This window comes from Schistocerca cancellata, chromosome 5 (genome assembly GCF_023864275.1).
Source record: "Schistocerca cancellata isolate TAMUIC-IGC-003103 chromosome 5, iqSchCanc2.1, whole genome shotgun sequence".
Taxonomy (NCBI): Eukaryota; Metazoa; Arthropoda; class Insecta; order Orthoptera; family Acrididae; genus Schistocerca; species Schistocerca cancellata.
Window position 1 is genome coordinate 309,371,382 of NC_064630.1, and position 23,718 is coordinate 309,395,099.

Below are 23,718 nucleotides of genomic sequence, written 5' to 3' on the forward strand. Positions count from 1 at the left end.
TGTAGGATATATGAGTCTGGCGATATACCACCTGGTATTCAGAACAACAACATTCAAACAATTCCGAAGATTGCAAAAGCCAAGAAGTGCAAGAATTATTGCATAATCAGCTTAACAGCTCATGCATATACATTGCCGACAGAAGAATGAAAAACAAAATTGAGAATTTGTGAGATGACGATCAGTTTGGCTTTAGGAAAGGCACCGAGGGGCAGTTGTGATGTTGTGTTTGATAATGGAAATAGGACTACGGGAAAATGAAGGTACGTTCATAGGATTTGTCGACCTGGAAAAAACGTTCGACAATGACAAATGGTGTAAGATGTTCGAAATTCTGAGAAAAAAAGGGGTGAGCTGTAGAGAAAGACTGGTAATATATAATATGTACATGAGACAAGAGCGAACAATAAAGAGTGGAAGACCAAGAACGAAGTACTCGGGTCAAAAAAGATATACAACAGGGATGTAGTCTTTCCCCGCTGCTGTTCAGCCCACACGTCGAAGAAACAATGACCGAAATAAAAGAAAGGTTCAAGAGTGGGATTAAAATTCAAGGAGAAATGATCTCAAAAATTCAAGATGAAAGGATACCAGTGTTAAGATTCACTGGTGATATTGCTGCCCTCTGTGAAAGAGAAGAATTAAAAGATCTGTAGAATGGAATTAAAAGTCTTATGAGTACAGAATATGGATTAAGATTAAATCGAAGAAACAAGAAAGTAATGAGAAGTAGCAGAAACGAGGACAGTGAAAAACTTAACATCAGGATTGGTGATCACGAAGTTACGGAATTCCGCTATCCAGGCAGCAGAATAGCCCATGACGGACGGAACAAGGAGAATATTAAAGAGGCAAGGAGGACATTAAAGAGGCAAGAAGGACATGAAAGGCTAACACTGACGAAAAGGGAACTCCTGGCCAAGAGAAATCTGCTAGTATCCAACGCAGACAGTAATGTGTGGAAGAAATCTCTGACAATGTACGTTTGTAGCACGGCACTGTATGTTAGTGAAACATGGATTGTGGGACAACGGGAGCAGACGAGAATCGAAGCGTTTGAGATGTGGTGTTACTGAAGAATGCTGAAAATTGGGTGGATGGGTAAGGTAAGGATTGATGAGGTTCTCCGGGGAATAGGAGAGGACAGGAATATAAGGAAAATACCGCAAGAAGAAGGGACGAGATGTAGGACATCTTTTAACGTATTATGGAATAACTTCCGCGGTACTAAAGGGAGCTGTAGAGGTCAAAAACTGTAGAGAAATACAGAGGACCGGACTACATCTACAAATAATTGAGGACGTAGACTGTAAGTGCTACTCTGTGCTAATTTGAGAGATTTGCACAGGAACCAGTCAGAAGACTGATGACTAAAAAAAAAAAAAAAGAAATAATTCCTTTCTCTTTTCCTTGTAATCATATAGGATGAGAAGCCTGAAGTCATTGAAATCACCGTAGCGCGTGAATATGCTAGCAATGTTTGGTACACTTTCGCCCACGCTACACAAATGGACATCGCGATTATTGAGTCGTGTATGCTCTTTACTGGATTTCTGAAACCTAAACCGCAGGGAAAACTCCACTATATTTCTGGAATTGCCCCTCCACACACCAAGTACGAAGTAGCTGCATGTAGAGAAAGGTATAAGATTAGAGAAAGGTATAAGGTCTCTATGTCCGGTGAGCATTTATTATATGGCCACTATATTCTTCCCTTAAGATTACCGTCCAGGAAACGTTTCATGACGACAACAACAACGACCAACAGATGCGTTCCCGAGTATCTACGTGAAAGATGAGGTCTGAACATGGGTGGATGCCACCATCGGAAAATATAGCAGCTGATTTCTACGAAGAATGGCCCATATGGAAAACTCTTAATAACCACAGACCAGGGATATCTCGGACAAAAGATAATTTGCGGAAATAGGGCTATTCAACATTATCAATGCTTAATGACTGTTGAGTTCAACACAGATGACTTTATCAACGCAGAATATGTCCTGTAAGCCGTACCACTGTCTTTAAATTTTAGATTTACTGTTACCCGATAAATGTATGTATGTATACAGGGTGAGTCACCTAACATTACCGCTGGATATATTTTGTAAACCACATCAAATACTGACGAATCAATTCCACAGACCGAACGTGAGGAGAGGGGCTAGTGTAATTGGTTAATGCAAACCATAAAAAAATGCACGGAAGTATGTTTTTTAACACAAACCTACGTTTTTTTAAATGGAACCCCGTTAGTTTTGTTAGCACATCTGAACATATAAACAAATACGTAATCAGTGCCGTTTGTTGCATTGTAAAATGTTAATTACATCCGGAGATATTGTAACCTAAAGTTAACGCTTGAGTACCACTCCTCCGCTGTTCGATCGTGTGTATCGGAGAGCACCGAACTACGTAGGGATTCAAAGGGAACGGTGATGGACCTTAGGTACAGAAGAGACTGGAACAGCACATTACGTCCACATGCTAACACCTTTTTATTGGTCTTTTTCACTGACGCACATGTACATTACCATGAGGGGTGAGGTACACGTACACACGTGGTTTCCGTTTTCAATTACGGATTGGAATACAGTGTGTCCCGATATGTCAGGCCAATAGATGTTCAATGTGGCGGCCATCATTTGCTGCACACAATTGCAATCTCTGGCATAATGAATGTCGTCCACGCCGCAGTACATCTGGTGTAATGTCGCCGCAAGCTGTCACAATACGTTGTTTCATATCCTCTGGGGTTGTAGGCACATCACGGTACACACGGTACATGATGGCCACCACATTGAACATCTATTGGCCTGACATATCGGGACACACTGTATTCCAATCCGTAATTGAAAACGGAAACCACGTGTGTACGTAGGTTTATGTTAAAAAACATATTTCTGTGCATTTTTTTATGGTTTGTATTAACCAATTACACTAGCCCTTCTCCTCACGTTCGGTCTGTGGAATCGGTTCATCAGTATTTGATGTTGTTTACGAAATATATCCAGCGGTAACGTTAGGTGACTCACCCTTATATGTGTATCTCTTATTCTGAAGTTGATTACCTTTCTCACAAATAAACAATAATAAAAATAATAATAAGAAGAAGAAGAAGAAGAAAGAAATAACACATTTTAGGTACAGAAGAAAAATATCAGCTAACACATTTTAGATATAGAAGAAAAATTTCAGCTAACATATATAGAACACAAAGACACAAATAAAGACATTAGACCATTCTTGCATAGACCACCAAATAACCCACAAGTCGAAACAACAATAACAACAATCAACACAATCATACACAACAAAATAAATGAAAATACAACTATGGAAGAGTTACAACTACTGGTTTATATAGGAGCACTCACTACACTAAATATTCATACTAGGCAGAGATCATGAAACGTCCCCTTAGACAAATTATACATGACTGCGCTTAAACTGATACACAATATTTTTTAGCGCAGCGCAATCTGACTTTCAATAATCCTTACAAAAGAATGGCCCTGACTAACATTAACCTGCACCTTTCACAAACCACTCACCTCACAAAAATCTTCGTTACTGTAACTACTGTAATACAGTTAGCGCCACTACTGCCAGCTAAATAAAAGATTCAAACTACGGAAGGCACTAACTACTGATAGGCATAGTTAGCAAATGAAAGATTTTAATAGGGAACCAACAATGTATTTACCTTAATAGTGTTCAAAAGTCATAATATATATAGCAGTTCATGACATCCATTCTTACAAATGTACTGTTTCTGATGAACACACGTCCAGATCATCTGCTCTCAAAAATCCGCCACTCACTTCCCACATCCACCACTGCTGGCGGCTCACCTCCAACTGCACAACGCTACGCGCTGTTAACATCCAGCTGCCCAACAGTACAATAGCCAACAACAATGCAAACCAGCCACCGACTGCACACAGCACAGCCAGTGATTTTCGTACAGAGCGCTACGTGGCGTTACCAATAAAAAAACCTAAACAGCCTACTTACAATCAGAACAAACCGACACACAGAAGAAACCCACAAAACCAGCATGGCAACACAGGCTACAGATCAGAATAGAAAAACTGAGAAAAGACATCGGACAGCTAACACAATTTATAAGAAATGAAGTATCAGACAAAAAACGAAAAAGGTTAGGTAAAATCTCACAACAAGAAGCGATAGAGCAATTAGATGAAAAGAAGCAGAAATTACAAGCATTGGCCAAACGACTTAGAAGATACAAAAAAAGTGAAAATAGTAGGAAACAAAACCAAATATTCAACACAAACCATAAGAAATTTTACCAGACAATATATAGCACACACATTAAAATAGACAATCCACCAAACATAACAGACATGGAACACTTCTGGAACAACATATGGTCAAACCCAGTACAACATAACAAGCATGCACGGTGGATACAAGCAGAAACAGACACATACAAGATGATACCACAAATGCCTGAAGTGATAATTTCGCAACATGAAGTCACCTGAGCAATTAATTATACGCACAATTGGAAAGCCCCTGGAAAAGATAAAATAGCAAATTTCTGGCTAAAGAAGTTCACCTCAACACATTCACATCTAACTAAATTATTTAACAGTTACATTGCAGACCCATACACATTCCCTGATACACTTACACATGGAATAACTTATCTGAAACCTAAAGATCAAGCAGACACAGCAAACCCAGCTAAATATCGCCCCATAACATGCCTACCTACAATATACAAAATATTAACTTCAGTCATTACACAGAAATTAATGACACATACAACACAGAACAAAATTATAAATGAAGAACAAAAAGGCTGTTGCAAAGGAGCACGAGGATGTAAAGAGCAACTGATAATAGATGCAGAGGTGACATATCAAGCTAAAACTAAACGAAGGTCGCTACACAACGCATACATTGATTACCGAAAAGCTTTTGATAGTGTACCCCACTCATGGTTACTACAAATATTGGAAATATACAAAGTAGATCCTAAATTGATACAGTTCCTAAACGTAGTAATGAAAAATTGGAAAACCACACTTAATATCGAAACAAATTCAAATAATATCACACCACAGCTAATACAGATTAAGCGTGGAATATACCAAGGAGACTCATTAAGTACTTTCTGGTTCTGCCTTGCTCTCAACCCACTATCCAACATGCTAAATAATACAAATTATGGATGCAATATTACTGGAACATACCAACACAAAATCACACATTTGCTATACATGGATGATCTAAAACTACTGGCAGCAACAAATCAACAACTCAACCAATTACTAAAGATAACAGACGTATTCAGAAATGATATAAATATGGCTTTTGGAACAGACAAATGTAAGAAAAATAGCATAGTCAAGGGAAAACACACTAAACAAGAAGATTACATATTGGATAACCACAGCGACTGCATAGAAGCGATGGAAAAAACAGATGCCTATAAATATCTAGGCTACAGACAAAAAATAGGAATAGATAATACAAATATTAAAGAAGAACTAAATGAAAAATATAGACAAAGACTAACAAAAATACTGAAAACAGAATTGACAGCAAGAAACAAGACAAAATCTATAGATACGTATGCTATACCAATATTGACCTACTCATTTGGAGTAGTGAAATGGAGTAATACAGAAGCACTCAATACACTTACACGATCACAATGCCACAAATATAGAATACATCACATACATTCAGCGACAGAAAGATTCACATTAAGCAGAAAGGAAGGAGGAAGGCGATTTATCGACATAAAAAACCTACATTATGGACAGGTAGACAACTTAAGAAAATTCTTTATAGAACGAGCAGAAACTAGCAAAATACACAAAGCAATCACTCATATAAATACATCGGCTACACCATTGCAATTTCATAACCACTTAACAACCCTTTAGATCACATAACGTCAACAGATACGAAGAAAGTAAATTGGAAAAAGAAAACACTACATGGCAAGCACCCGTATCATCTAACACAGCCACACATCAATCAAGACGCATCCAATACATGGCTAAGAAAAGGCAATATATACAGTGAGACGGAAGGATTCATGATTGCAATACAGGATCAAACAATAAACACCAGATATTACAGCAAGCATATTATTAAATATCCCAATACCACAACAGATAAATGCAAACTTTGCAAACAACAAATAGAAACAGTAGACCACATCACAAGCGGATGTACAATACTAGCAAATACAGAATACCCCAGAAGGCATGACAATGTAGCAAAAATAATACATCAACAACTTGCCATACAACATAAACTAATAAAACAACACGTTTCCACATACAAGTATGCACCACAAAATGTACTGGAGAATGATGAATACAAATTATACTGGAACAGAACCATTATAACAGATAAAACAAAACCACATAACAAACCTGACATCATACTCACCAATAAAAAGAAGAACTTAACACAACTAATCGAAATATCCATACCCAATACAACAAATATACAGAAGAAAACAGGAGAAAAAATTGAAAAATACATCCAACTGGCTGAGGAAGTCAAGGACATGTGGCATCAGGATAAAGTTGAATTATACCAATTTTACTATCAACTACAGGAGTCATACCACACAATATCCACCAGTACATCAATGCAATACAGCTACATCCAAACGTATATATACAACTACAGAAATCTGTAATTATTGATACATGTTCAATTATCCGAAAGTTCCTAAATGCAATGTAACATATACCGTACAGTTAAAAGGAAGTCACGCTTGATCAAGGCCCGCGTCACTTTCCATTTTTAACCAGACATAACGTCTGAGACGGGAAAGGGAAATAATAATAATAATGTAGTAGTAATATTGGTAGTAGGAATAGAACCCTGTACTTCAGCATTCAGGGGAGTGGAACACCGCTCTGATGCCATTAGTAAAACTACAATTCTGCGTTGCTGTGGAAGCCATATTCGGTTTGCATCTCTCAGTAGGTTAGTACAGTGATCGTCTTCTACTTGCGGAAAATTGCTATACTGATCAAGTTACACATCAGAACCTTCAGTCTAATCGTTTATTCTCGGGTTTTAGGTGGGTGTTGTGAACTGCATTTTCGGGAGCTATTATCCTGTTTGCTGGTCGCACCTGCTTCCCAACTGGCATTTTGTGCGCGAACAGTCTACGTTCTGCAGAGACCATGTATAGTCTGCAGGCGTCTGGAGTTCCGAGTATGTGTGTGTGTGTGTGTGTGTGTGTGTGGAGTGACTAGTTATATTCCGGTTTATGATAGTCTGTTGATTTTAATTTTTTGTGGTTGTAGTGGTACTAAGGAAATCCAAGACTGATGCCGTATTTTTTTAACCTTCTCTGCCTTAACATTTTCTTTCAGTTAGCAAAATAGTGCAGTGGCTGAGACACTAGATTCTACATCTACGTCTTCATCAATCCTCCGCAAGTCACCTTATGCTGTGTAGTGGAGGGTACTTTACGTACCACTGTCTCTTCCCTCCATTTCCTGTTCAGTCGCAAATGGGTCAGCAAGAAAAACGATTTTTTTGGTAAGCTTTTGTGTGATCTCTAATCTATCTGAGTTTACTTTCATGATTCCTTCACGAAATATACATGGGAGGAAGCACCATATTAGTTCACCCATCCAGGAACGTACGCTCCAGGAACTTTTAACAGTAAAACACACCTTGATGTACAACTCCCCTTTTGTAGTGTCTGCCTCTAGAGTTTTCTGAGCATTTCCACGGGGTTTCCGCACTTACTAAATAAACCTCTAACGAAACTTGCTGCTATTATTTGAATGTTTTGTGTGTCCTGTGTCAATCCTATCTGGAGCGTACCTCAGACTGACGAGCAGTAGTCAAATATTAGTCCAACTATAGTTTTGCAAGCTACGTCCTTTTGTGTATGGCTACGCTTTCTAAGGTTTCTTCCGATGAATCTCTGTCTGGCATCTGCCCTACCTGCGATTAGTTTTTTGTAGTCGTTCTACTTTAAGTCGCTCAATATAAATACTTCTAGATATTTAATGGATGTGGCTGCTACCAGTGATTGTTCTGCAGACGTGTAGTCATACGGTAACGGGTCTTTCTATCGATGTGCAGTAAGTTGTATTTGTTTATATTGAGAATCAACTGCCAATAATCACTGCATGAATCGTCGATCCTCTACAGGCCTCTATGCAACTTTCTACAATTCCTTAGCGTTGCGACTTCTCGGTATAAAACAGCACCATCCGCGTAAAGTCTGCTGGGACATACGACGTTATCCGCCAGGTCACTTATATGTAGTCATATATACGTATACAGCGATAAGTTACACAATTTTCTTATGTCAATTGTCCATGGTTTCGATTGACTTAGTGCAATCAAAACCATGGCCAATTGACAAAAACAAATTATGCAACCGATGTGGTTGTATATACATCCTGTAATTAAATAGCATACGGTTGCTGGATCACAGCCAATCAAAACGTTTAAAATAGTGAAAAGTTGAGGTACGTCCAAATTTATTTCTCTCTCTTGTGGATAAGATGGGTTTTCCAATAACTACTTCGAATAATTCAGGCATCACACTGGCAAAACACTTTTTGTACAAAAACATTTGGCGAATTAAAGATTAGTTTCCTCCCACAGTACAATAGTTTGTGCATCTGTTTATCATCAATTGGATTAGAAACGTTTCTTAGTGATCAGCAGTGATTACTGAGAATGAGCCCGCAAACTGCTATCCTGGCTCTGCTTCATTTGCAGAACATTTCAGAACAGACCAGCATTCAAACCCTGATTTCCCGATTGTCGCAAGTGGTCGCTTTATCCACTTCGGCTATCCATGCATGCTTCCAGGATCCGCCCAAATATCCGTTTGTCCTCGTGTCTACTCTCCCTGTCAATGTCTAGAGAAAATTGCGTCACATCCTGTGGGGTAACAACGGTTATATAACGCCAAGCACAAGGGAGAGCAGACACTATAAGAAATAGAGATTCTGGCCGATCGTGGAACAGTGCTCCGATAGCCGAAGCTGATAAGCTGAGCACTCCTGTCAAGCGCGAAGTCTGGGTTCCAGTCCCACACAAAATTTTCACTTCTTTTGAAATATTCCACAGCTGATGCAGAACCATAATCACAATTTGCGCGTTCATTCTTAATGGAACGCAGCTGTTGATCGTGAACGCAGTGTCTCAGACACTGCACTACAGTTATTATTCAAAATAAATTAGTTATGTTATTATTTTACCCTTTGTAAGATAGTCAATAAGATGAAACGCTTTTGCTTCCCAGAAAACACTGTCCTATTGCACTTGAAATCAGTCTCGCCTACTCATTGAGTCGCTGGATTCAATTCATCTCTTCAACTGCAACTTCGGTTTTGAAATTAATTTGCTGACTGACGTCTCACCAACACTACCTAATCAGCGCATAACGTCAGCTGGATTCATTTTGAAAGAATTTTATTTAAAACTCATGGTTACAGTTATTTCGTACTCATTTCATTATTGATATCCCAGTACCATATGGAGCGCTTTGTTATCTTTTTCATATACGGTTGCAGTTGCGAGACACGCACCACGTTGATCATCTGCGAAGTAACTACGGTACGTTTGAGTCTAGGTCCCCCTATTCCTAGAAGTTAAAAATGAGGACTCTTCATAAACCGACATTTACTTCAGGTCAATTTATTTTACTGATAAATCGTCTGAAAGAAATACTTTAGGGTTGCCACTTTATTATAAATTATACATTTGAGTGAAAAGAACATTTTGTGACTCCTTTCAAAGGCCCCATAAAAAAAATATTCCGCAGATATATTTAACACTCGATTTGTCTTGTTACAAAACCTCAATACTCCATTAGTAATGTAGCGCTTGACACAGTCACGTCGATTAAATATTTGGCCGTAACACTGCAGGGCGATATGAAGTGAAACAAGCATGTAATTGCAGTTCTGGGGAAGGTGGATAGTCCTCTTCGGTTCATTGGTAGAATTTTGGGAAGATGTGGTTCATCTGTAAAGGAGACCGCTTATAAAACACTAATACGACCTATTCTTGAGTACTGCTCGAGCGTTTGGGATCCCTATCAGGTCGGATTGAGGGAGGACATAGAAGCAATTCAGAGGCGGGCTACTGGATTTGTTACTGGTAGGTTTGATCATCACGCGATTGTTACGGAAATGCTTCAGGAACTCGGGTGGGAGTCTCTAGAGGAAAGGAGGCGTTCTTTTCGTGAATCGCTACTGAGGAAATTTAGAGAAACAGCGTTTGAGGCTGACTGCAGTACAATTTTACTGTCGCAAACTTACATTTCGCGGAAAGACCACAAAGATAAGATAAGAGAGATTAGGGCTCGTACAGAGGCATATAGGCAGTCATTTTTCCCTCATTCTGTTTGGGAGTGCAACAGGGAGAGAAGATGCTAGTTGTGGTACGAGGTACATCTACATCTACATCAATACTCCGCAAGCCACCTGACGGTGTGTGGCGGAGGGTGGATTGCGGAGTATGTATGTTGATGTAGATGAATGAAATTTATTAGGCCGACAATGTTTCACATTGCCGTCGCATACAGCTCCCTGTTATTATTGCTAGGCACAAAATTTGCATCATCTAATCAACAGAAAGAAAAGCATGAAGCAACACGTTTGTTTAAAAAAAAAACAAGTACATTCTCACGATGAAATTAATGGAACTGTTTTTGATGACTAATATACCCACAAAAGAGACCGATTTGGAAACTAATTCTGAGACAGCGAAGACAACTTGAAAGAGCATGTGCGGTGTGTCACCAGTCGTCCTAGAATATGCGGTTGCAGTTCAGTGGAGATTCACTTAAGCGGTTATTGCTTGTACGATACGAACTGTGCCAGGGCACACTGGTTGAGCGGGTCCCATATCTCGTCGAGGCTTTGAGTGATGGCAGTTTAACGCTCGCCTCGGTGATTAAGGCCCCGCCATTAACACGGCCTCTCACCCTGCGTGATGTGCGGCTTGTGCGCTGCACATCTCTGCCATCTAGCCAGCGTTTCATTCCAGACTTGCCTTAATGCAGAGGGTACTTGTTGCAATCTCAGGTGACATTAAGCCTGGTTCCGCTTTTAATGATGCAAAACTACGCTCTTAGCCTTATCGTTAAAAGCAACCACCTTTTGTGTTCTTTACCTGCCTTCTCCTTACTGTACATTACAGGTTTTCTATTCTCTCCGGTAGAGTGGAACAACAAAAACTAAAGGTATTTTGTTCGATCATGGCCTTAATGCATATCGAGTGGCCTCTACCTTGATACCCCATAGAGCCTAAACTTTGATGCGTCTTTGTTCAAAGACGTATCTTTCTTGCGAGTAACTCCTTGACTTTTTGTTTTTATTTCGATTTATTACTAAAGATCGCATCACAAAAATGCAGAGAAAAAAGAGGAATTGACTAAAAGCATTGCTATAGAGACACAGAAAGTTCAGAGACAAAACAGGACCAAGTTTACAAGAAAAACATAGCTCTTCAGAACAACCCTACAACGAAATCTGTAGCAGTAAAATATAATGAGGGAATGTCACTGTTGGACAAAGGTGAGATAAGTGTTTCTTGGAAAAAACACACAGAAGAATTGTACGATTATAAAGACTTCAGGTATGAAAATAATCCAGTTGAAAACAGCAATGAGTGTGAAAGAGAAATGCAAGGTGCCCCAATCGTGTGACATGAATTTTAACAGGATGTCAGATCAAAAACCTTTCAGTCGTCTAGTTTCCAAACTTATTTTATTTTATTTGGCTACCAGTTTCGGTGATTTACTACGCCATCTTCAGGCCCCTGGCTGACATTTAGGAAAATTCCACCTCGGTTCTCGTCAAAACAGGAGCCACCATTCGAATACTGGTATCTGTAGATTTCTCCTTGCTAAAGCTATCACTTCAACCATCATCCCCCTTTAGCAAGAGGAATCGCACCAAAAAACTTCACACAATGCAGAATCATAACCATATGTAAAATACGAAAGGCCGTTGACTGCACCAGTACAGAACATTTCAATATGCCAAACAGACAAAGTTGCAAAATATCTCTTCTAATTACTTGATGATGACTAGTTTCGGGTTTTTATTCATAACCCATTCTCAAATCATCCGTCCAAAAAGTCTGAAATTAGTCATCATCAACTAATAAAAAGATATAATTTGCAACTTTGGCTGTTTGTCACATTGAAATAGTATCACAAGTTGCTGACTCTTCAACTTCCCGGCGTTACGGAAATCCTTAAATTATATAACAAGGAAAACCTAGTTAAAATATATATACAGACATCGTCTGTGTTCGTGTACCTCTATTAGTGTGAATAAAAACGGAAAATACGAAGAACTGCTGGACATTTTCTGTACTGAGTCATCGATGTCGAAACAATTTTGGCATTACGTCGGTTAAATTACTCTCTTTCGTTTAGTAGCAACTCTTTCATAGCAAGACAAACTTTTACTATTTTGGTTTGTGCTTTGAAGAGCTTTGTATGTGTCTGCTTGACACAGAATGATTGAAATTGATCGGGATGGTGTTGGAGACAAAAATAGTATAGTTATACTGACATAAAGTCATCACATAATTTGAAGCGGTTCTCTTCCGTGAGCTGAGTCCTTTTCAGAGTTGCGAGTCTGCCAAGTTCGTTTTATAAAGCGTGCCAAAATGACACCTCCATTGAGTTCCGTAATGTCGTACAGCTTGTAACACCTATTTTCGACCTATTTTGTATCAGTATCGATATTTCCATGTCAATTTGTAGTGTTGTTTATGTAGAGTGTTGTATCTATCATGCAAATTCTTTGACTATGTATACTTGTTTTAGTTACGTGAACTTTTGAATGATGCTGTTTAAATTATGCTTATGGATTTAAATAACTACTGGAATGATTGTTACACAATGTACTATGACTGACTTGGTCCATAGTTATGAAACGTAGTACTGAATGTAAAAGATGTAGGGAAGCCCCGCAGCTACGGAAGTAGCCTGGCGGAGTGGAAAAGGTGTGGTTGGCGCGCGAGTGGCAACTCGTACTGTATGTCGGGTAAGGAGTCTGGGCTGAGCAGTGCTGTGGTTAACACCTCGTTAGCAGTAGTGGATCATTGTGGCTCATATTCTAGGAGTTTAGAGGCCAGAAAAGATTAAGAGCAGTAATTATGGGTCTCAGATGTTGAGTTAATGTTATCATGGCTCGGTTTTTTGGCACTGTAAAATATAGTTCCAACGCCAAGAAGATATAGGGCTAGGTCAACAGTACTGCAATGACTGCATCGCCGTTATGTTGACAGCTACTGCAAATTAAGTCACCAGTAACACCAGCCTTCCACTAAATTGTTTATATTTGGCACTCTGTAAATGGACCAGGTATTTGTGAAATTTGGTTGATTTTAATAATAATCGTGGTGTTAGTAAAAACTCTGTCTTACACTCGTGATTATCTCAAATCAGAAACCTGGACAGGAATCCTGTCCTACTGAATTTAATTCCGAGTGTCCTATATAATTATGGGAATAGTCATTTGGCAGCTGTAAAGATAATTATGATTGCTTTCTAATGTGTGGTGTTATAGTGTTTAAAGTTCAGTTTTATAGTTTGAAAAATACTCCATTTGCAGTACATTTTGAGACCAATGTACTGTCATTTCCTTCAATACTTTGCCTTACTTGAAAAGCTGCCTGAAAATATCGAAGTTAATCATAAATGAAAAAGAATATTAATAACGGCCTTTATGTGCTATGATCAGGATTACTAAGTTTTATCAGTGTTCATTTCATGAGAAAGTGGTTGAACTTGAACTTAATTTTGTGTTGGCATTTGCACAGCCAATTATATTTTGAGTAGGTTAAAAGACTGCTTATCAAAGCACATTTTTTATTTAGGTTAAAAGACTGCTTATCAAAGCACATTTTTTATTTAAAGACTTATAGTTTGTTGTGCTTTAAATTAATTAATAATTTTTTATAAGAATAATTACCATTTCTCCTACATACTGGTGTAGTTTTGCTAATGGGCATGGTTCTTCAAACCATAAAAATTCAAGGAGCCTCATGTACTAGGCTAGTTAGTTAATGAAAAAATGCAAAGGCTCCTTCAGAGCCAGTGTAGTTAGATTTGTATTATGTTTAATTGCTTCAAACCGACTTTAAGAAAGAAATATTTACTGCGTTAGCTATCCTATTGCAAGTTAGTACACAGGCATAGAGAGCTTGCACTAAGCAATGATGTATAGAATATGATCATTAACAGATACCTTGTTCTAAATTAAAATCATTTCATGCTTTTTCCGGTTCAGTATTGCTACTAGTTTCATGTGTGTTTGTGACTGGTTCTATAAAATGCTGCATCTAGTTCCTTTAAGGTACGTCTTGTTGAGAGGCATAAGTTACTGTTTGCTATCTTACTGGCCATTTGTTTGTCTGACTTCCAAGTTAGCATTACATTTATCTGCAAGGTTGGATTACTGTGTTGTAGTGTGAACAGATATAACGAAAGAGTTTAGTGTTTGTGTCAAGGAAGGTTAGGTTATCCTTAGCACTGCCTTCTGCTTTATTATATTGCTTGATACAAAAATGCCTAATTAGGGTGGCGGCCGATTTCAGTATGTAATGTTACAACTTGCTTTTGTACTGGGAGTACGTCTGTCCCTGACTCACCTGTTTACTGTTAGTTATACTCTTTTGGAGTGTTTTCGAAACGAATCGCAGTTTGATTGTTCTTTTTCCATTAGGTTATCTCACCATCACAACTCATCAAAAATTCCTCGCTGAGGTTAGCGTCGATTACCTTTAAAGGTAAGCGGCGATACCCTTACAAGCTGTTACGTACGAATGAACATTGAGTTGCATAGCTTCACGAAATAACCGACCTGCTACAAGTAGGTTGGATGAAGGGCCTCAAAATGAATGCATCCAGTTGCTTGTGTTTCTCGTGAAACTTCCTCTGATTCACCATCATTATCCGAACTCTTCGTTCTTGGTATTCCGCTCTTATTGTTTCCTCTTGGCTCTTGTAAATAATGTACATTAAGCGTCTTTACCTTTATACATATCCCTATTTTGCTCAGAATTTCGGACATCTTGCACCATTTGACATTTACGAACGCTTTTTCCAGCACAAATTCAATGAACTTTTCTTGATTTTTTGTTAGTCTTGCTTCCATTATCAACTGTAACGTGAGAACTGCCTCTCTGATGCTTCTACATAGCCCAAATCCAAACTACTTGTTATGTAACAGATCCTCAATTTTCTTTTCCGTTCTTCTGTATATTATCTTTGTCAACAACTTCGTTGCATGAAATGTCAAGCTGATTGCGCGATAATTCTCGCACTTGTCAGCTCTTGCAAATTTAGGAACTGTATGGATGATGTTTTTTCCGAAAGTCAGATGGTATGCTGCCTGACTCACATATTCTACATACACCAACGTGAATAATCGTTTTCGTACCACTTCCCCTAATGATTACCTACATAGAGAGGAGGAGCAGCGCTTAGCAAACGGGACTCGAATTCTGGGGGGGACGACTTTTTAAACCTGCATCCGACCATCCGGATTTCGGTTTTCCGTGATTTCCCCGAATCACTTGAGACAAATGTCGGAATCGTTCCTTTGAAAGGGCATGGCCAACATCCCTGCGTAATCCGACGGGCCCGATGACCTCGCAGTTTGGTCCCCTTCCCCAAGTCAACCAACCAACCAATCCCCTAATGAATTTAGAAATTGTGATAGAATATTATCTATCCCTTCTGTCTTATTTGATCTTAATGATTCTAAAGCTCTTTTAAATTCTAATTCTATTACTAGATCCCCTGTCTCTTCTATGAGGGTAATCCCAAAAGTAAGGTCTCCTATTTTTTTTTTACAAGCACATAGACCTGTTTATTTCTACAGTGGTTTACATCAGTTTACAGCTTTAACATTTAGCTAATTTTCGACATAATCACCATTTCTGTCGATACATTTCTTGAAAACGTTGTGGCAGTTTTTGTATGCCCACGTCGTACCAGCTCGCCGCCATGCTATTCAGAAAGTTATGAACTTCTTCTTTCACCTCTTCGTCGGAGCTGAATCGCTTTCCGGCCAAATGTTCGTTTAACCAGTCCAGAAAGTTGTCCTGTTCAGCTGCAAGGCGGTGAAGAAATGCGCGGGAAGTATCAACTTGTTGTCACATGTGGTCTTGAGTCAGCATGCGTGGCATCCATCTTGCGCACACCTTCCGGTAATTCAATGTTTCCGTTAAAATTCTGTTAGCGGTGCTTCGGGAAACCTCAGGAACCAACGTGCAGAGATCATCCAGGGTTATCCGCCGATCTTCACGCATGCTTTGCTCAACGTTCAACACTGTCTCCTCAGAAATTGACGGTATCCCGCTCCTTTGTTCGTCGTGAATTTTGGTCCGACCAGCTGCAAACTCTCTACACCACTTACGAACATTTTTGACATCCATGCACGACTCACTTCAGTCAGTTGGCGGTGGATTTCAATCGGCGCAGTGCTCCTTGCGTTCAAAAACTGAATAACTGCGCGCAATTCGCACTTGGCGGTAACATCCAACGGAAGCTCCATTCTCAATGGCTGCCAAGCCAAGACTGAGTGCCTGAGCGCGGCGTGCGCATGTTTACACACAGCGCGTGAAGCACTCTTCATAACAGTGTGACCAACTGCCACACAAACAGAGTTGTGTACTTATAAAAAAAAAATAGGAGACCTTACTTTTGGGATTATCCTCGTATACTGACTCTTGTTCCTTCTTCTATCTTGTCATCACACAGGTCTTCCCCCCCCCCCCTCCCCCCCCCCCCCCGTCCCTCACTACCACAGAGCTTTTCAATGTATTCATAATTCCATCTATGAGTTTACTGCTCTGCATTTAACAGTGGAGTTACCATTGCACTTTTAATGTTACCAGCATTGCTTTTCATTTCACCGAAGATTGTTTTGACTGTTCTATACGCTGAATCAGTGCTTCAGATAACGAATTATTCTTCGATTCCTTCACATTTTTCATGCAGTCATTTCGCCTTAGCTTCCCTGCACTTCCTATACATTTCGTACCTAACTGCCTTGAACTATATTCCTGAATTTTCCTGAACATTTTTCTACTTTCTTCTTTCATCTGTCAACTGAAGTATTTCTTTTGGTACAACATGGTTTCTTGGCAGTTATCTTCTTTGTACCTATGTTTTTCTTCCAACTTCTGTGATCGCCCTTTTTAGAGATGTCCATTCCTCATCAACTTTACTGCCTACTGAGCTATTCCGACTCCCTTTGCCTGTACTTCCTCAATTTTGGGAGCAGTTTTTATATTAAATTGGACATATATAGTGTAAATATAAGACAGTGCTTCGTTGATTACGTTTTTGGCGGAGTCGAGTGTTTTATTAGGCGCTCGAGGTTTGCTGGACTGTTGACTCCCACCCTGGTATAATCAACGGTTTCGCCCAGCGCCGCCCCGTCTGCGAAATCCGTCGACTCGCATTCCACTTGCGTATTACAAAGCGCTATTGCGCTATAGAAACCGTAGGTCTGCCTGTCTGTCCGACCTTCCGCTCCTACATCCATCCTCGCACTGTTTTTTGGAACAACCGCAGCAACTGACATTAAACTTTTTGTCTCATTTGATACGTGCTGTTACAACAGAACAGTGGACTACACCGTACGAATGTCGATGTAGATGCAGAGGTAGGTGACACTGTCTTGAGCGATACACCGAAAGACATAATTACCTACATCTACATTTATACTCCGCCAGCCACTTTACGTGCCACTGTCATTACCTCCCTTTCCTGTTCGAGTCGCGTTTGGTTCGCGGGAAGAACGACTGCCGAAAAGCCTCCGCGCGCGCTCGAATCTCTCTAATTATACATTCGTGATCTCCTCGGGAGGTATAAGTAGGGGGAGGCAATATATTCGATACCTCATCCAGAAACGCACCCTCTCGAAAGCTGGACAGCAAGCTACACCGCGATGCAGAGCGCCTCTCTTGCACAGTCTGCCACTTGAGTTTGCTAAACATCTCCGTAACGTGATCAAGCTCACCAAATAACCCTGTGACGAAACGCGCCGCTCTTCTTTGGATCTTCTCTGTCAACCCGACCTGGTACGGATCTCACACTGATGTGCAATACTCAAGTATAGGTCGAACGAGTGTTTTGTAAGCCACCTCCTTTGTTGATGGAGTACATTTTCTAAGGACTCTCCCAATGAATCTCAACCTGGCACCCGCCTTACCCACAATTAATTTTATATGATCATTCCACTTCAAATCGTCCAGCACGCATACTCCCAGATATTTTACAGAAGTAACTGCTACCAGTGTTTGTTCCGCTATCATATAATCATACAATAAAGGATCCTTCTTTCTATGTATTCGCAGTACATTACATTTGTCTATGTTAAGGGTCAGTTGCCACTCCCTGCACCAAGTGCCTATCCGCTGCAGATCCTCCTGCATTTCGCGGCAATTTTCTAATGCTGCAACTTCTCTGTATACTGCTGCATCATCCACGAAAAGCCGCATGGAACTTCCGACACTATCTACTAGCTCATTTATATATATTGTGAAAAGCAATGGTCCCATAACACTCCCCTGTGGCACGCCAGAGGTTAATTTAACGTCTCTAGACGTCTCTCCATTGAGAACAACATGCCGTGTTCTGTTTGCTAAAAACTCTTCAATCCAGCCACACAGCTGGTCTGATATTCCGTAGGCTCTTACTTTGTTTATCAGGCGACAGTGCGGAACTGTATCAGAACCCTCCGGGAGTCAAAGAAAATGGCATCTACCTGGGAGCCTGTATCTAATATTTTCTGGATCTCGTGAACAAATAAAGCGAGTTGGGTCTGACACGATCGCTGTTTCCGGAATCCATGTTGATTCCTACACAGTAGATTCTGGGTTTCCAGAAATGACATGATACGCGAGCAAAAAACATGTTCTAAAATTCTACAACAGATCGATGTCAGAGATATAGGTCTATCGTTTTGCGCATCTGCTCGACGACCCTTCTTGAAGACTGGTACTACTTGTGCTCTTTTCCAATCATTTGGAAAGTTCCGTTCCTCTAGAGACTTGCGGTACACGGCTGTTAGAAGGGGGCAAGTTCTTTCTCGTACTTTTGAGTAGAATCGAATTGGTATCCCGTCAGGTCCAGTGGACTTTCCTCTGTTGAGTGATTTCAGTTGCTTTTGTATTCCTTGGCAATTATTTCGACGTCAGCCATTTTTTCGTTTGTGTGAGGATTTAGAGAAGGAACTGCAGTGCGGTCGTCCTCTGTGAAACAGCTTTGGAAAAAGGTTTTTCGTATTTCAGCTTTACGCGTGTCATCCTCTGTTTCAATGCCATCGTCATCCCAGAGTGTCCGGATATGCTGTTTCGAGCCACTTACTGATTTAACGTCAGACCAGAACTTCCTAGGATTTTCTGTCAAGTCGGTACATAGAATTTTACTTTCGAATTCACTGAACGCTTCACGCATAGCCCTCCTTACGCTAACTTTGACATCGCTTAGCTTCTGTTTGTCTCAGAGGTTTTGGCTGCGTTTAAAGTTGGAGTGAAGCTCTCTTTGCTTTCGCAGTAGTTTCCTAACTTTGTTGTTGTACCACGGTGGATTTTTCCCGTCCCTCACAGTTTTACTCGGCACGTACCTATCTAAAACGCATTTTACGATTGCCTTGAACTTTTTCCATAAACACTCAGCATCGTCAGTGTCGGAACAGAAATTTTCGTTTTGATCTGTTAGGTAGTCTGAAATCTGCCTTCTATTACTCTTGCTAAACAGATAAACCTTCCTCCCTTTTTTTATATTCCTATTAACTTCCATATTCAGGGATGCTGCAACGGCCTTATGATCACTGATTCCCTATTCTGTACATATAGAGTCGAAAAGTTCGGGTCTTTTTGTTATCAGTAGGTCCAAGATGTTATCTCCACGAGTCGGTTCTTTGTTTAATTGCTCGAGGTAATTTTCGGATAGTGCACTCAGTATAATGTCACTGGATGGTCTGTCCCTACCACCCGTCCTAAACATCTGAGTGTCCCAGTCTATATCTGGTAAATTGAAATCTCCACCTAAGACTATAACATGCTGAGAAAATTTATGTGAAATGTATTCCAGATTTTCTCTCAGTTGTTCTACCACTAATGATGCTGAGTCGGGAGGTCGGTAAAAGGAGCCAATTATTACCCTAGTTTGGTTGTTGAGTGTAACCTCCACCCATAATAATTCACAGGAGCTATCCACTTCTACTTCACTACAGGATAAACTACTACTAACAGCGACAAACACGCCACCACCGGTTGCATGCAATCTATCCTTTATAAACACCGTCTGTGCCTTTGTAAAAATTTCGGCAGAATTTATCTCTGGCTTCAGCCAACTTTCCGTACCTACAACGATTTCAGCGTCGGTGCTTTCTATCAGCGCTTGAAGTTCCGGTACTTTACCAACGCAGCTTCGACAGTTTACAATTACAATACCGATTGCTGCTTGGTCCCAGCATGTCCTGACTTTGAGGCTGTTGCGCTCTCTGTACTTGCTTGAGGCCATCTAAAAAAAAAAAAAAAAAAAAAAAAAAAAAAAAAAAAAAAAAAAAAAAAAAACGCCCAGTCCACGCCACACAACCCCTGCTACCCGTGTAGCCGCCTACAGTGTAGAGGTCACACGGTCAAGTGACATTAGTGTGACCACCGAGTGAGTATATCAACAAGCAATAACCATTCAGAGACGTCAGGTGGCAGCACTAGCAGTGGAGGGTATATAAAGCGTGTCGGTGGTCGCGGGGTACGGAACTTGCGAATGTAGGCCAGGCCCTACCACAACAATGGGACAAATACAAGGTGCCTCGAGCCATTATCACACCCCCACAGCACCTTCAAAGATGTTGCAATCTTCAGTTATTCGTGGTAGTTACTGTCCATCACTCGTACGACTACCTAACCAACACCCTCAAAGGACTCAAGGACACACAGAGAGCCAAAGCCCCTTTGCAAGCGAATACACAATAAAGTAAAACCATTCCTCACACCTTGCAAACCCCAGAAGAAAAAAATCGCCAATGGCGATCACTCTTTGGACACAACAAGCAAAAAAAAAAAAAAAAAAAGCGAGTAACAGTGTAGTGGTTGTATGCGGAAACGGAGCAATTTATCTGACGTCCAAAAGGACTTGATCACTGACTTTCGGGCCAAGACTGCATTTGAGAAACGGCTAAATTTACAAACTCTTCGCCTACTGTCGTGAATAAGTACACTACTGGCCATTAAAATTGCTACACCACGAAGATGTGCTCCAGACGCGAAATGTAACCGACAGGAAGAAGATGCTGTTATATACAACTGATTAGCTTTTCAGAGCATTCACACAAAGTTGGCGCTGGTGGCGTCACCTACAACGTGCTGACATGAGGAAAGTTTCCAACCGATTTCTCATACACAAACAGCAGTTCACCGGTGTTGCCTGGTGAAAAGTTGTTGTGATGCCCTGTGTAAGGAGGAGAAATGCATCCGCCACGTTTCCGACTTTGATAAAGATCGGATTGTAGCCTATCGCGATTGCGGTTTATCGTATCGCGACATTGCTGCCCGCGTTGGTCGAGATCCAATAACTGTTAGCAGAACATGGAATCGGTGGGTTCAGGAGGGTAATACGAAACAGCCTCGTATCACTAGCAGTCGAGATGACAGGCATCTTATCCGTATGGCTGTAACGGCTGGTGCAGATACGTCTCGATCCCTGAGTCAACAGATGGGGACGTTTGCAAGACAACAACCATCTGCACTAACAGTTCGACGACGTTTGCAGCAGCATGGACTATCAGCTCGGACACCATGGCTGCGCTTACCCTTGACGCTGCATCACAGGCAGGAGCGCCTGCGATGGTGTACTACGAACCTGGGTGCACGGATGGCAGAACGTCACTTTTTCGGATGAATCCAGGTTCTGTTTACAGCATCATGATGGTCGCATCCGTGTTTGGCGACATCGCGGTGAACGCACATTTGAAGCGTGTGTTCGTCATCGCCATACTGGCGTATCACCTGGCGTGATGGTATGGGGTGCCATTGGTTACACGTCTCGGTCACCTCTTGTTCGCATTGACGGCACTTTGAACAGTGGACGTTACATTTCAGATGTGTTACGACCCGTGGCTCTACCCTTCATTCGATCCCTGCGAAACCCTACATTTCAGTAGGATAATGCACGACCGGATGTTGCAGTTCCTGTACGGGCCTTTCTGGATACAGAAAATGTTCGACTGCTGCCCTGGCCAGCAAATTCTCCAGATCTCTCACCAATTGAAAAGTCTGGTCAATGGTGGCCGAGCAGCTGTGTCGTCAGAATATGCCAGTGAACTGTGGTATCGTGTTGAAGCTGCATGGGCAGCTGTACCTGTACACACCATCCAAGTTCTGTTTGACACAATGCCCAGGCGTATCAAGGCCGTTATTACGTCCAGAGGTCATTGTTTTGGGTACTGATTTTTCAGGATCTATGCACCCAAACTGCGTGAAAATGTAATCACATGTGAGGTCTAGTATAATGTATTTGTTCAATGAATACCCGTTTATCATCTGCATTTCTTCTTGGTGTAGCAATTTTAATGGCCAGTAGTGTATACGGTGCGTATGAAAATGGCTTTACCCTAAACCGGAGCCGGGAATCCGTAGTGCACCACGGGCCGTAGATGACAGGAGTGAATGACGGCTGAGGAGAAGCGTACAGGCGAACAAACGTGCGACTGTTGAGCAACTGACTACCCAGATCAAGGCGCTACTAACAGTGCCTCATCAACGACCGTTCAGCGAATATTGCTGTGTATGAATCTCTGCCGGCCGGAATGGCCGAGCGGTTCTACGCGCTTCAGTCTGGAATCGCGCGACCGCTATGGTCGCAAGTTCGAATCCTGCCTCGGGCAAGGATGTGTGTGATGTTCTTAGGTTAGTTAGGTTTAACTAGTTCTAAGTTCTAGGGGACCAATGACCTCAGCAGTTGAATCCCATTGTGTTCAGAGCAGCTTCATTTTTCTTCGGCACGACGGCATCTACCAGCAGGATAATGAACGTGTCACACAGCTCGCAGTGTGCGTGCATAGTTTGAAGAGCATCAGTATGAGTTTACCGTGCTCCTCTGGCATCAAAGTCCGCGCCGGATTTAAATCCAATCGAGAATCCGTGGGGCTCGTTCCAAAGGGCTGTTCGTGCCTTGTATGCACAACCGAAAAATCTAGCGCAGCTAGCCACGCTGCTGGAGCCGGCATGGCTCCATAATCCCTGTCGCTACTTTTAAGAACCTGACTGACTCTTCGTGCACGTCTCGCAGCTGTCCGAGCTGCGAAAGGTGTTTTTTCAGGCCTTTGACAGACTCCGGACTGTGTATTTTAAAACAGTTCGTTGTAAATTTGCGAAAACATTACATCTTCCCCAGCAAGTAGAGGGATTATTGATCCTGACGCAGAAATTATTCAGTTGTTCGATCTGCAAGTGGGCATCTTCTGTGTTGGCAGCACTGTGTAGCGCTTTGCATTGGATCTCTAACTGCGCTTTCTTTGTAAGAGACACTGTGGCTGGTTGGACTCGTTGTTCGAAGTTAATCGTCAGTAGTGTTGGGCAGCTGGAAGTTAGTCGCCAGCAGTGATGGAAGTACGGTTGGGCAGTTGGAGGTGAACAGCCAGCAGTGATGGATGTTAAATGTGAGAAGTTAACATTGATGGAGGG

The 23,718-nt window shown here is 41.1% G+C and overlaps 1 protein-coding gene across 1 annotated transcript in view; it reads right to left on the reverse strand.

Annotated features, from left to right (window-relative positions):
* The window catches only part of LOC126188509 (UDP-glucosyltransferase 2-like), a 606,008-nt gene that overhangs the window by 74,017 nt on the left and 508,273 nt on the right, over window positions 1-23,718 (reverse strand). The gene's annotated exons all lie outside the window — the stretch shown is intronic.